Source organism: Arachis hypogaea, chromosome 5 (assembly GCF_003086295.3).
Source record: "Arachis hypogaea cultivar Tifrunner chromosome 5, arahy.Tifrunner.gnm2.J5K5, whole genome shotgun sequence".
NCBI lineage: Eukaryota > Viridiplantae > Streptophyta > Magnoliopsida > Fabales > Fabaceae > Arachis > Arachis hypogaea.
The window spans coordinates 54,822,107-54,834,583 of NC_092040.1; the positions used below are offsets into that span (position 1 = coordinate 54,822,107).

The window sequence follows — 12,477 nt, forward strand, 5'->3', positions numbered from 1 at the left end:
TTGGTAACTATACTATACCTACTTCCAAGTTTGATGAAAGAAGCATCTCAATCCCTGCCATTGGAGCAAACAATTTTGAGCTGAAACCTCAGCTAGTTGCTCTAATGCAACAGAACTGCAAGTTCCATGGACTTCCATCAGAAGATCCCTATCAGTTTTTTAACTGAATTCTTGCATATCTATGAGACTGTTAAGACTAATGGAGTAGATCATCAAGTCTACAGGCTCATGCTTTTCCCTTTTGCTATAAGAGACAGGGCTAGAACATGGTTGGACTCTCAACCTAAAGATAGCCTGGACTCTTGGGATAAGCTGGTCACGGCCTTCTTGGCTAAGTTCTTTCCTCCTCAAAAGCTGAGCAAGCTTAGAGTGGATGTTCAGACCTTCAAACAAAAAGATGGTGAATCCCTCTATGAAGCTTGGGAAAGATATAAGCAGATGACCAAAAGGTGTCCTTCTGACATGCTTTCAGAGTGGACCATTTTGGATATATTCTATTATGGTCTATCTGAGTTCTCTAAGATGTCACTGGACCATTCTGCAGGTGGATCCATTCACCTAAAGAAAACACCTACAGAAGCTCAAGAACTTATTGACATGGTTGCAAATAACCAATTCATGTACACTTCTGAGAGGAATTCTGTGAGTAATGGGATGCTTCAGAGGAAGGAAGTTCTTGAAATTGATGCTCTGAATGCCATATTGGCTCAGAACAAAATGTTGACTCAGCAAGTCAACATGATTTCTCAAAGTCTAAATGGATGGCAAAATACATCCAACAATACTAAAGAGGCATCTTCTGAAGAAGAAGCCTATGATCCTGAGAACCCTGCAATGGTAGAGGTAAATTACATGGGTGAACCTTATGGAAACACCTATAATTCCTCATGGAGAAATCATCTAAATTTCTCATGGAAGGATCAACAGAAGCCTCAACAAGGCTTTAACAATGGTGGAAGAAACAGGCTCAGCAATAGCAAGCCTTTTTCATCATCTTCTCAGCAACAGATAGAGAATTCTGAGCAGAGCTCCTCTAGCTTAGCAAATATAGTCTCTGATCTGTCTAAGGCCACTTTAAGTTTCATGAGTGAAATAATGTCATCCATCAGAACTTTGGAGGCACAAGTGGGCCAGCTGAGTAAGAAAATCACTGAAACTCCTCCTAGTACTCTCCCAAGCAATACTGAAGAGAATCCAAAAAGAGAGTGCAAGGCCATTGACATAATCAAAATGGCCGAACCTAGAGAGGAAGGGGAGGATGTGAATCCCAATGAGGAAGACCTCATGGGACGTCTCCCAGACAAGAAGAAGTTCCCTATTGAGGACTTAGAGGAATCTGAGTCTCACATAGAGACCATAGAGATTCCTTTAAACCTCCTTCTGCCATTCATGAGCTCTGAAAACTACTCTTCCTCTGAAGAGGATGAAGATGTAACTGGAGAGCAAGTTGCTCAATATCTAAGAGCTATCATGAAGCTGAGTGCCAAGTTGTTTGGTAATGAGACTTGGGAAGATGCACCTCCCTTACTCATTAGTGAACTAGAATCATTGGTTCAGCAAACTTTACCTCAAACGAAATAAGATCCTGGTAAATTCTTAATACCCTGTACCATGGGCACCATGACTTTTGAGAAGGCTCTGTGTGACTTGGGGTCAGGTATAAATCTTATGCCACTCTCTGTAAAGGAAAAACTGGGAATCTTTGAGGTACAAACTGCCACTTTCTCATTAGAGATGGCAGACAAGTCAATAAGATAAGCTTATGGAATGGTAGAGGACGTGTTAGTGAAGGATAAAGGCCTTTAAATCCCTGCTGATTTCATAATCTTAGACACTAGGAAGGAAGAGGATGAATGCATCATCTTTGGAAGACCCTTCTTAGCCACAGTAGGAGTTGTGATTGATGTTAACAGAGGAGAATTAGTCCTTCAATTGAATGGGGACTACCTTGTGTTCAAGGCCCAAGGGTATCCCTCTGTAAACATGAAAAAGAGGCACGATAAGCTTCTCTCAATACAGAGTCAAACAAAGCCCCCACAATCAAACTCTACGTTTGGTGTTGGGAGGCCACAACCAAACTCAAAGTTTGGTGTTGAACCCCCACATTCAAACTCTAAGTTTGGTGTTGGGAGGTTGACGTTAGGATTTTTGCTAGTAAAGAATTTATAAAAATATTCGCATCGTAGATATAGCTTCTAAACTAACAGAAATCCCTTCGTGCAAACGTTTTGGTTGTCACAAGTAACAAACCCCTTTAAAATTGATAACCGAGTATTTAAACCTCGGGTCGTCTTCTCAAGGAATTGCAGAGAGGTATGTTCTTATTATTGGTTATGAAAAAGTGTGTTTTGGGGTTTTAGAGTTTGGGCAATGGGCACAAGTATATTTAAATGACAAGTAAAATAAATTAACAATAATAAAATCTCTTGGCAAGGTATGAAGAACTGGAAGTCCTATCCTAGTTATCCTTATTAATTATGATGAGAATTGGATTTTTCTCCCACTTTGTTAACCTCTAACTATGAAGGTAAGTTAAGTGAATGAATTAATTCGAATCCTCAAGTTTCAGTCTTTCCTTGGGAAAAGTTAGAGTTATTGGATCTTGAATTAATTCTTGAAGAATTCCAATTTTCAATCAACAAAGAGTTTGATAACTCAAGAGTCACCAATTATTTAACCAAAGCCAAAAGGAAAAATATCCAAATTAAATTAAAAGCATTCATGTAAATAAAGCAATCAAACTACGTCTAAACATAAATTCAAATTCAACATAAAAGAGTTCATAAATTAAATTGGGAAAATAAGTAAAGGAAATATTAAACCTAGAATTCAGAAGAAAATTGTAAGTTGGAATAATAATAAATCCTAAATCCTTTAAGAGGAATCCTAATCCTAATCCTAAGAGAGAGGAGATAACCTCTCCCTCTAAAAACTACATCAAAAATAATAAAAAGTGAATTATGAATAGCATGATCTGAAGTCCCCTTCATTCCTCCACTTTGCAGCATTTAATCTGTGTTTTCTGGGCTTGAAACTAGGCCGGAAATAGCCTAGGATTCGCTGTTTGCGAAATCTGCCACGCTGATTTTCGCAGATGCAATGCATCCGCGTGGATGACGCGTTCGCGTCGCTTATCTATATGGCCACTATGGCAAATTATATATCAAATCGAAGCCCCACACGTTAGCTTTCCAACGCAAGTGGAACCGCATTATTTGGATCTCTGTAGCTAAAGTTATAGTCGTTTTAGTGCTCGAGGGTCAGGCTGACAGCTTTGCAGTTTCTCCAACTTCTTGTATTCCTTCCACTTTTGCATGCTTCCTTTCCATCCTCCAAGCCATTCCTGCCCTATAATATCTGAAAACACTTAACACACATATCAAAGCATCTAATGGTAATAAAAGAGGATTAATATTAAGCAAATATAAGATCAAAGAAGCATGTTTTCAATCATAGCACAAAATCAGGAAGGAAAATGTAAAACATGCGAATTGTATGAATAAGTAAAGAGTTGATAAAACCACTCAATTGAGCATAAGATAAACCATAAAATAGTGGTTTATCAGAGGTCCCAACAATGCTCTGAACATATGTGAAGCTCAATGAGAGCTCACTGTCAAGCTATTGACATTAAAGAAGCGCTTATTGGGAGGTAACCCAATTTTTATTTATCTATATTTTTATTTGTTCTTTTATGTCTTATTAGGTTCATGATCATGTGGAGTTACAAAACAAATACTAAAATTAAAAATAGAATAAAAAATAGTAGAAGAAACAGCACACCCTAGAGGAAGAGCTTACTGGCGTTTAAACGCCAGTAAGGAGCATTTGGCTGGCGTTCAACGCCAGAACAGAGCATGAATCTGGCGTTGAATGCCAGAAACAAGCAGTAATTTGGCGTTTAAATGCCAGGATTACACCCTAAGAAGAGCTGGCGTTAAACGCCAGAAACAAGCATAGAACTGGCGTTCAATGCCAGAAACATGCTACAGACTGGCATTGAACGCCCAAAACAAGCATAGAGCTGGCGTTTAATGCCAGAAACATGCATCAATCTGGCGTTAAATGCCAGGATTACATGAAGAGGGCATTTTACACACCTAATTGGTACAGGGATGTTAAATTCTTGACACCTCAGGATCTGTGGATCCCACAGGATCACCTCAGGATCTGTGGATCCCACAGGATCACCTCAGGATCTGTGAACCCCACAAGATCCCCCCTACCCCACTCCTCTCTTCTTCACACAATCCAATAACACTATACCCTTCACCAATCACCTCAATCTCTCTTCCCCATTACCCCTTCACCAATCACGTCCATCCACTCTTTTCCACCCAAACCCACCCTATATGACCGAACCATACAATCCTCTCTTCTCCCCCTTGGCCGAATACACATCTCTCTCCCTCTCCTCCATATCTTCTTCTTCTTCTTCTTCTTCTATTCTTTCTTTTGTTTGAGGGCGAGTAACATTCTATGTTTGGTGTGGTAAAAGCATAGCTTTTTTGTTTTTGCATAACCATTGATGGAACCTAAGGCCGGAGAAACCTCTAGAAAGAGGAAAGGGAAGACAAAAGCTTCCACCTCCAAGTCATGGGAGATGGAGAGATTCATCTCAAGGGTCCATAGCTCAGTAGTAGAACATTTGACTGCACATTAAGAGAGCTCACTCATGGACCTCAACAAGAGCATGAGGAATTCCCTCATCAAGAAATCCCTGAGATACCTCAGGGGATACAATTTACTCCACACAATTATTGGGAGCAACTAAGGATAGGAGCACCAAAATCACTAGGGATCAAGCAACAGAGGCAAGGAAGAGACATAGAGGAGCTCAAGAGCACCTTTGGTTCTTCAAGAGGAAGACGCCACCCACACTAAGGTGGACTCATTCCTTAATCTCTGATGAGCGGATAATTTATGCACTTTTTGGCATTGTTTTTAGGTAGTTTTTAGTAAGTTCAAGCTACTTTTAGGGATGTTTTCATTAGTTTTTATGTTAAATTCACATTTCTGGACTTTACTATGAGTTTGTGTGTTTTTCTATGATTTCAGGTAATTTCTGACTGAAATTGAGGGACTTGAGCAAAACTCTGATAGGAGGCTGACAAAGGACTGCTGATGCTGTTGGAATCTGACCTCCCTGCACTCGAAATGGATTTTCTGGAGCTACAGAACTCCAAATGGCGCACTCTCAATGGCATTGGAAAGTAGACATCTAGAGCTTTTCCGAAATATGTAATAGTCTATACTTTATTCGGGAATTGATGATGTAAACTGGCGCTCAACGCCAGTTCCATGCTGCTGTCTGGAGTAAAACGCCAGAAACACGTCACGACCCGGAGTTGAACGCCCAAAACACGTTACAACTTGGCGTTTAACTTCAAAAGAAGCCTCAGCTCGTGGATAGATCAAGCTCAGCCCAAACACACACCAAGTGGGCCCCGGAAGTGGATTTATGCATCAATTACTTACTCATGTAAACCCTAGCAGCTAGTTTATTATAAATAGGACTTTTTACTAGTGTATTAGACATCTTGGGACGTTTAGTTCTCAGATCATGGGGGCTGGCCACGCGGCCATGCCTGGACCTTTCACTTATGTATTTTTAACGGTGGCGTTTCTACACACCATAGATTAAGGGTGTGGAGCTCTGCTGTACCTCAAGTTTTAATACAATTACTACTGTTTCTATTCAATTCTCTTTATTCCTATTCTAAGATATTCGTTGCACTTCAACTTGATGAATGTGATGATCCGTGACACTCATCATCATTCTCACCTATGAACGCGCGTGACTGACAACCACTTCCGTTCTACCTTAGGCCGGTCGCATATCTCTTGGATTCCTTAAACAGAATCTTCGTGGTATAAGCTAGATTGATGGCGGCATTCATGAGAATCCGGAAAGTCTAAACCTTGTCTCTGGTATTCCGAGTAGGATTCTGGGATTGAATGACTGTGACGAGCTTCAAACTCCTGAAGGCTGGGCGTTAGTGACAGACGCAAAAGAATCAAGGGATTCTATTCCAACCTGATTGAGAATCGACAGGGATTAGTCGTGCTATGATAGAGCATTTGGACCTTTTCCACTGAGAGAATGGGATGTAGCCATTGACAACGGTGATGCCCTACATACAACTTGCCATGGAAAGGAGTAAGAAGGATTGAAGGAAGAAGTAGGAAAGTAGAGAAAGAAAGGGCACAGTATCTCCATACGCTTATCTGAAATTCCCACCATTAATTTACATAAGTATTTCTATCCTATTTTAATTATCTTTATTTTCTATTTATTGTTTATTAATATTCAAAAATCCATAATCAATTATTATCTGCCTGACTGAGATTTACAAGATGACCATAGCTTGCTTCATACCAACAATCTATGTGGGATCGACCCTTACTCACGTAAGGTTTATTACTTGGACGACCCAGTACACTTGCTGGTTAGTTGAACGGAGTTGTGTCCACACATAGCAAAGAGCCATTATAATTATTCCATACAACAACAAAGAATACTACATTGATGATCACAATTTCGTCCACCAAGTTTTTGGCGCCGTTGCCGGGGATTGTTCGAGTATGGACAACTGACGGTTCATCTTGTTGCTCAGATTAGGTAATTTTCTTTTTAATTTTCTTTTCAAAAAAAAATTTTCAAAAATCTTTCAAAAACTTTTTCTTTATTTTTGTTTTTCTAAAGAATATTTTCAAAAAATAAAAGAAAATACAAAAAAAATTAAAAAATCATAAAAACCAAAAATATTTTGTGTTTCTTGTTTGAGTCTTGAGTCAATTTTTAAGTTTGGTGTCAATTGCATGTTTTTAAAATTTATGCATTATTTTTTCGAAAATTCCATGCATTCATAGTGTTCTTCATGATCTTCAAGTTGTTCTTGGTAAGTCTTCTTGTTTGATCTTGATGATTTTTTGTTTTGTGTCTTTTATTGTTTTTCATGTGCATTCTTTCATTCATAGTGTCCATGCATTAAGGATTTCTAACTTTGGTGTCTTGCATGTTTTCTTTGCATTAAAAATTTTTCAAAAATATGTTCTTGATGTTCATCATGATCTTCAAAGTGTTCTTGGTGTTCATCTTGACATTCATAGTGTTCTTGCATGCATCATGTGTTTTGATCCAAAATTTTCATGTTTTGGGTCATTTTTATATTTTTCTCTCTCATCATTAAAAATTCAAAAAAATCAAAAAAATATCTTTTCCTTAATTTTCTCATAATTTTCGAAAATTTGAGTTAGTCAAAAATTTTAAAATTAGTTGTTTCTTACAAGTCAAGTCAAATTTTCAAATTTAAAAATCTTATCTTTTCAAAATCTTTTTCAAAAATCATATCTTTTCCATTTTTTTCAAAATTTCAAAAATCCTTTTCAAAATATTTTCAAAATCTTTTCTTATCTTTATATCAAATTTTTGAAAATTCACTAACAATTAATGTGATTGATTCAAAAATTTGAAGTTTGTTACTTTCTTGTTAAGAAAGGTTCAATCTTTAAATTCTAGAATCTTATCTTGTAGTTTCTTGTTAGTAAAGTAATTAATTTTAATTTTAAAAAATTAAATCTTTTTCAACCATATCTTTTTATCATATCTTCTTATCTTATCTTTTTATCATATCTTTTTCAAAAAAATTTTATCTTGTCCAAAAAATTTAATTTGAAAATATCTTCTTATCTTCTTATCTTTTCAAATTTGATTTTCAAATCTTTTTTAATCAACTAACTAACTTCTTGTCTGTTTTTTTGTCTTTTTCAAAATCACTTAACTACTTTTCTATCTCTAATTTTCAAAAATATCTCCTTCTTTTTCAAAAAAATTCTTTTTAATTAATTAATTGTTTCAAATTTTAATTTTAATTTTAATTTCCTATCTTAATTTTCAAAAATCATTAACTCCTTTTCAAAAATATTTTTGAAAATCCATCTCTCATCTTCTTCTATTTATTTATTTATTTACTAACACTTCTCTTCATCTTTTATCACCTCCCCTATCCTTACTCTTTATACAGACTATTCATCCCTCTCCTTCTATTATCCCCTTTCTTCTTCTACTAACAATAAGGAACCTCTTTACTGTGACATAGAGGATTCCTCTTTCTTTTCTTGTTCTCTTCTTCCCTATATGAGCAGGAACAAGGAAAAAAGACATTCTTATTGAAGTTGACCCTGAACCTGAAAGGACTCTAAAGAGGAAATTAGGAGAAGATCAAAGAGCAATGAGGGAGGAGAAACAAAGGCAAGGAAGGGACATAGAAGAGCTTAAGGACATCATTGGTCCTTCAAGAAGAAGACACCACTAAGGTGGACTCATTCCTTGTTCTTATTCTTTTCTGCTTTTCGGTTTTTATGTTATATGTTCATTTATGTTTTGTGTCTCTACTTCATGATCATTAGTGTTTAGTAACTATGTCTTAAAGTTATGAATAATTCCATTAATCCTTCACCTCTCTTAAATGAAAAATGTTTTAATTCAAAAGAACAAGAAGTACATGAATTTCGAATTTATCCTTGAATTTAGTTTAATTATATTGATGTGGTGACAATACTTTTTGTTTTCTAAATGAATGCTTGAACAGTGCATATTTTTGATCTTGTTGTTTATGAATGTTAAAATTGTTGGCTCTTGAAAGAATGATGAACAAAGAGAAATGTTATTGATAATCTGAAAATCAAAAATTGATTCTTGAAGCAAGAAAAAGCAGTGAAAAAAAGAAAAGCTTGCGAAAAAAAAGTGGCAAAAAAATAGAAAGAAAAACAAAAAGCAAGCAGAAAAAGCCAATGGCCCTTAAAACCAAAAGGCAAGGGTAAAAAGGATCCAAGGCTTTGAGCATCAATGGATAGGAGGGCCCAAGGAAATAAAATCCAGGCCTAAGCGGCTAAATTAAGCTGTCCCTAACCATGTGCTTGTGTCATGAAGGTCCAAGTGAAAAGCTTGAGACTGAGTGGTTAAAGTCATGATCCAAGGCAAAAAGAGTGTGCTTAAGAGCTCTGGACACCTCTAACTGGGGACTTTAGCAAAGCTGAGTCACAATCTGAAAAGGTTCACCCAGTCATGTGTCTGTGGCATTTATGTATCCGGTGGTAATACTGGAAAACAAAGTGCTTAGGACCACAGCCAAGACTCATAAGTAGCTGTATTCAAGAATCAACATACTTAACTAGGAGAATCAATAACACCATCCGAAATTCTAAGTTCCTAGAGAAGCCAATCATTCTGAACTTCAAATGAAAAAGTGAGATGCCAAAACTGTTCAGAAGCAAAAAGCTACAAGTCCTGCTCATCTAATTAGAATTAATATTCATTGATATTTTGGAATTTATAGTATATTATCTTCTTTTTATCCTATTTGATTTTCAGTTGCTTGGGGACAAGCAACAATTTAAGTTTGGTGTTGTGATGAGCGGATAATTTATACGCTTTTTCGCATTGTTTTTAGGTAGTTTTTAGTAAGTTCAAGCTACTTTTAGGGATGTTTTCGTTAGTTTTTATGTTAAATTCACATTTCTGGACTTTACTATGAGTTTGTGTGTTTTTCTGTGATTTCAGGTAATTTCTAAATGAAATTGAGGGACTTGAGCAAAACTCTGATAGGAGGCTGACAAAGGACTGCTGATGTTGTTGGAATCTGACCTTCCTGCACTCGAAATGGATTTTCTGGAGCTACAGAACTCCAAATGGCGCGCTCTTAATGGCGTTGGAAAGTAGACATCTAGAGCTTTCCAGAAATATATAAGAGTTCATACTTTATTTGGGAATTGATGACGTAAACTGACGCTCAACGCCAGTTCCATGATGCTGTCTGCAGTAAAACGACAGAAACACGTCACGACCCGGAGTTGAACGCCCAAAACACGTTACAACTTGGCGTTCAACTCCAAAAGACGCCTCAGCTCGTGGATAGATCAAGCTCAGCCCAAACACACACCATGTGGGCCCCGGAAGTGGATTTATGCATCAATTACTTACTCATGTAAACCCTAGCAGCTAGTTTATTATAAATAGGACTTTTTACTAGTGTATTAGACATCTTGGGACGTTTAGTTCTCAGATCATAGGGGCTGGCCACTCGGCCATTCCTGGACCTTTCACTTATGTATTTTTAACGGTGGAGTTTCTACACACCATAGATTAAGGGTGTGGAGCTCTGCTGTACCTCAAGTTTTAATACAATTACTACTGTTTCTATTCAATTCTCTTTATTCCTATTCTAAGATATTTGTTGCACTTCAACTTGATGAATGTGATGATTCGTGACACTCATCATCATTCTCACCTATGAACGCGTGTGACTGACAACCACTTCCGTTCTAGCTTAGGCCGGGCGCATATCTCTTGGATTCCTTAAACAGAATCTTCGTGGTATAAGCTAGATTGATGGCGGCATTCATGAGAATCCGAAAAGTCTAAACCTTGTCTCTGGTATTCCGAGTAGGATTCTGGGATTGAATGACTGTGACGAGCTTCAAACTCCTGAAGGCTGGGCGTTAGTGATAGACGCAAAAGAATCAAGGGATTCTATTCCAACCTGATTGAGAATCGACAGATGATTAGCCATGCTGTGATAGAGCATTTGGACCTTTTTCACTGAGAGGATGGGATGTAGCCATTGACAACAGTGATGCCCTACATACAGCTTGCCATGGAAAGGAGTAAGAAGGATTGATGGAAGAAGTAGGAAAGCAGAAAAAGAAAGGGCACAGTATCTCCATATGCTTATCTGAAATTCCCACCATTAATTTACATAAGTACTTCTATCCTATTTTAATTATCTTTATTTTCTGTTTATTGTTTATTAATATTCGAAAATCCATAATCAATTATTATCTGCCTGACTGAGATTTACAAGATGACCATAGCTTGCTTCTTACCAACAATCTCTGTGGGATCAACCCTTACTCACGTAAGGTTTATTACTTGGACGACCCAGTACACTTGCTGGTTAGTTGAATGGAGTTGTGTCCACACATAGCAAAGAGCCATTATAATTATTCCATACAACAACAAAGAATACTACATTGATGATCACAATTTCGTCGACCAATCTCGTTGTCTATATATTTGCTGTTTTCGGTTTTATGCTTCATGTTTATCTATGTTTGTGTCTTTATTACATGATCATTAGTATTTAGTAAATATGTCTTAAGGCTATGAATAATTCCATGAATCCTTCACCTTTCTTAAATGAAAAATGTTTTTAATTCAAAAGAACAAGAAGTACATGAGTTTTGAATTCATCCTTGAAATTAGTTTAATTATATTGGTGTGGTGACAATACTTTTTGTTTTCTGAATGAATGCTTGAACAGTGCATATTTTTTATCTTGTTGTTTATGAATGTTAAAATTGTTGGCTCTTGAAAGAATGATGAACAAGAGAAATGTTATTGATAATCTGAAAAATCGTAAAATTGATTCTTGAAGCAAGAAAAAGCAGTGAAGAACAAAAGCTTGCGAAAAAAAATAGAAAGAAAAAGAAAAAGCAAGCAGAAAAAGCCAATAGCCCTTAAAACCAAAAGGCAAGGGTAAAAAGGATCCAAGGCTTTGAGCATCAATGGATAGGAGGGCCCAAGGAAATAAAATCCAGGCCTAAGCGGCTAAATCAAGCTGTCCCTAATCATGTGCTTGTGGCATGCAGATCCAAGTGAAAAGATTGAGACTGAGTGGTTAAAGTCGTGATCCAAAGCAAAAAGAGTATGCTTAAGAGCTCTAGACACCTCTAATTGGGGACTTTAGCAAAGCTGAGTCACAATCTGAAAAGGTTCACCTAGTCATGTGTTTGTGGCATTTATGTATCCGGTGGTAATACTGGAAAACAAAGTGCTTAGGGCCACTGCCAAGACTCAAAAGTAACTGTGTTCAAGAAACAACATACTTAACTAAGATAATCAATAACACTATCTGAAACTCTGAGTTCCTATAAGATGCCAATCATTCTGAACTTCAAAGGATAAAGTGAGATGCCAAAACTGTTCAGAAGCAAAAAGCTACAAGTCCCGCTCATCTAGTTAGAACTAATATTCATTAATATTTTGAGATTTATAGTATATTCTCTTCTTTTTATCCTATTTGATTTTCAGTTGCTAGGGGACAAGTAACAATTTAAGTTTGGTGTTGTGATGAGTGGATAATTTATACGCTTTTTGGCATTGTTTTTAGGTAGTTTTTAGTAGGATCTAGCTACTTTTAGGGATGTTTTCATTAGTTTTTATGTAAAATTCACATTTCTAGACTTTAATATGAGTTTGTGTGTATTTCTGTGATTTCAGGTATTTTCTGGCTAAAATTGAGGGACCTGAGCAAAAATCTGATTTAGGCTGAAAAAGGACTGCGGATGCTGTTGGATTCTGACCTCCCTGCACTTGAAATGAATTTTCTGGACCTACAGAACTTCAAATGGCGTGCTCTAAACGGCGTTGGAAATTAGACATCTAGAGCTTTCCAGCAATATATAATAGTCTAT

At 36.8% G+C, this 12,477-nt stretch overlaps 1 non-coding gene across 1 annotated transcript; it reads right to left on the reverse strand.

Annotated features, from left to right (window-relative positions):
- Positions 1–360: 360 nt before the first annotated feature.
- On the reverse strand, positions 361–468 carry LOC112804264 (small nucleolar RNA R71). The gene has a single exon (XR_003202880.1). It is a non-coding gene; the product is annotated as a small nucleolar RNA R71 (small nucleolar RNA).
- Positions 469–12,477: the final 12,009 nt, after the last annotated feature.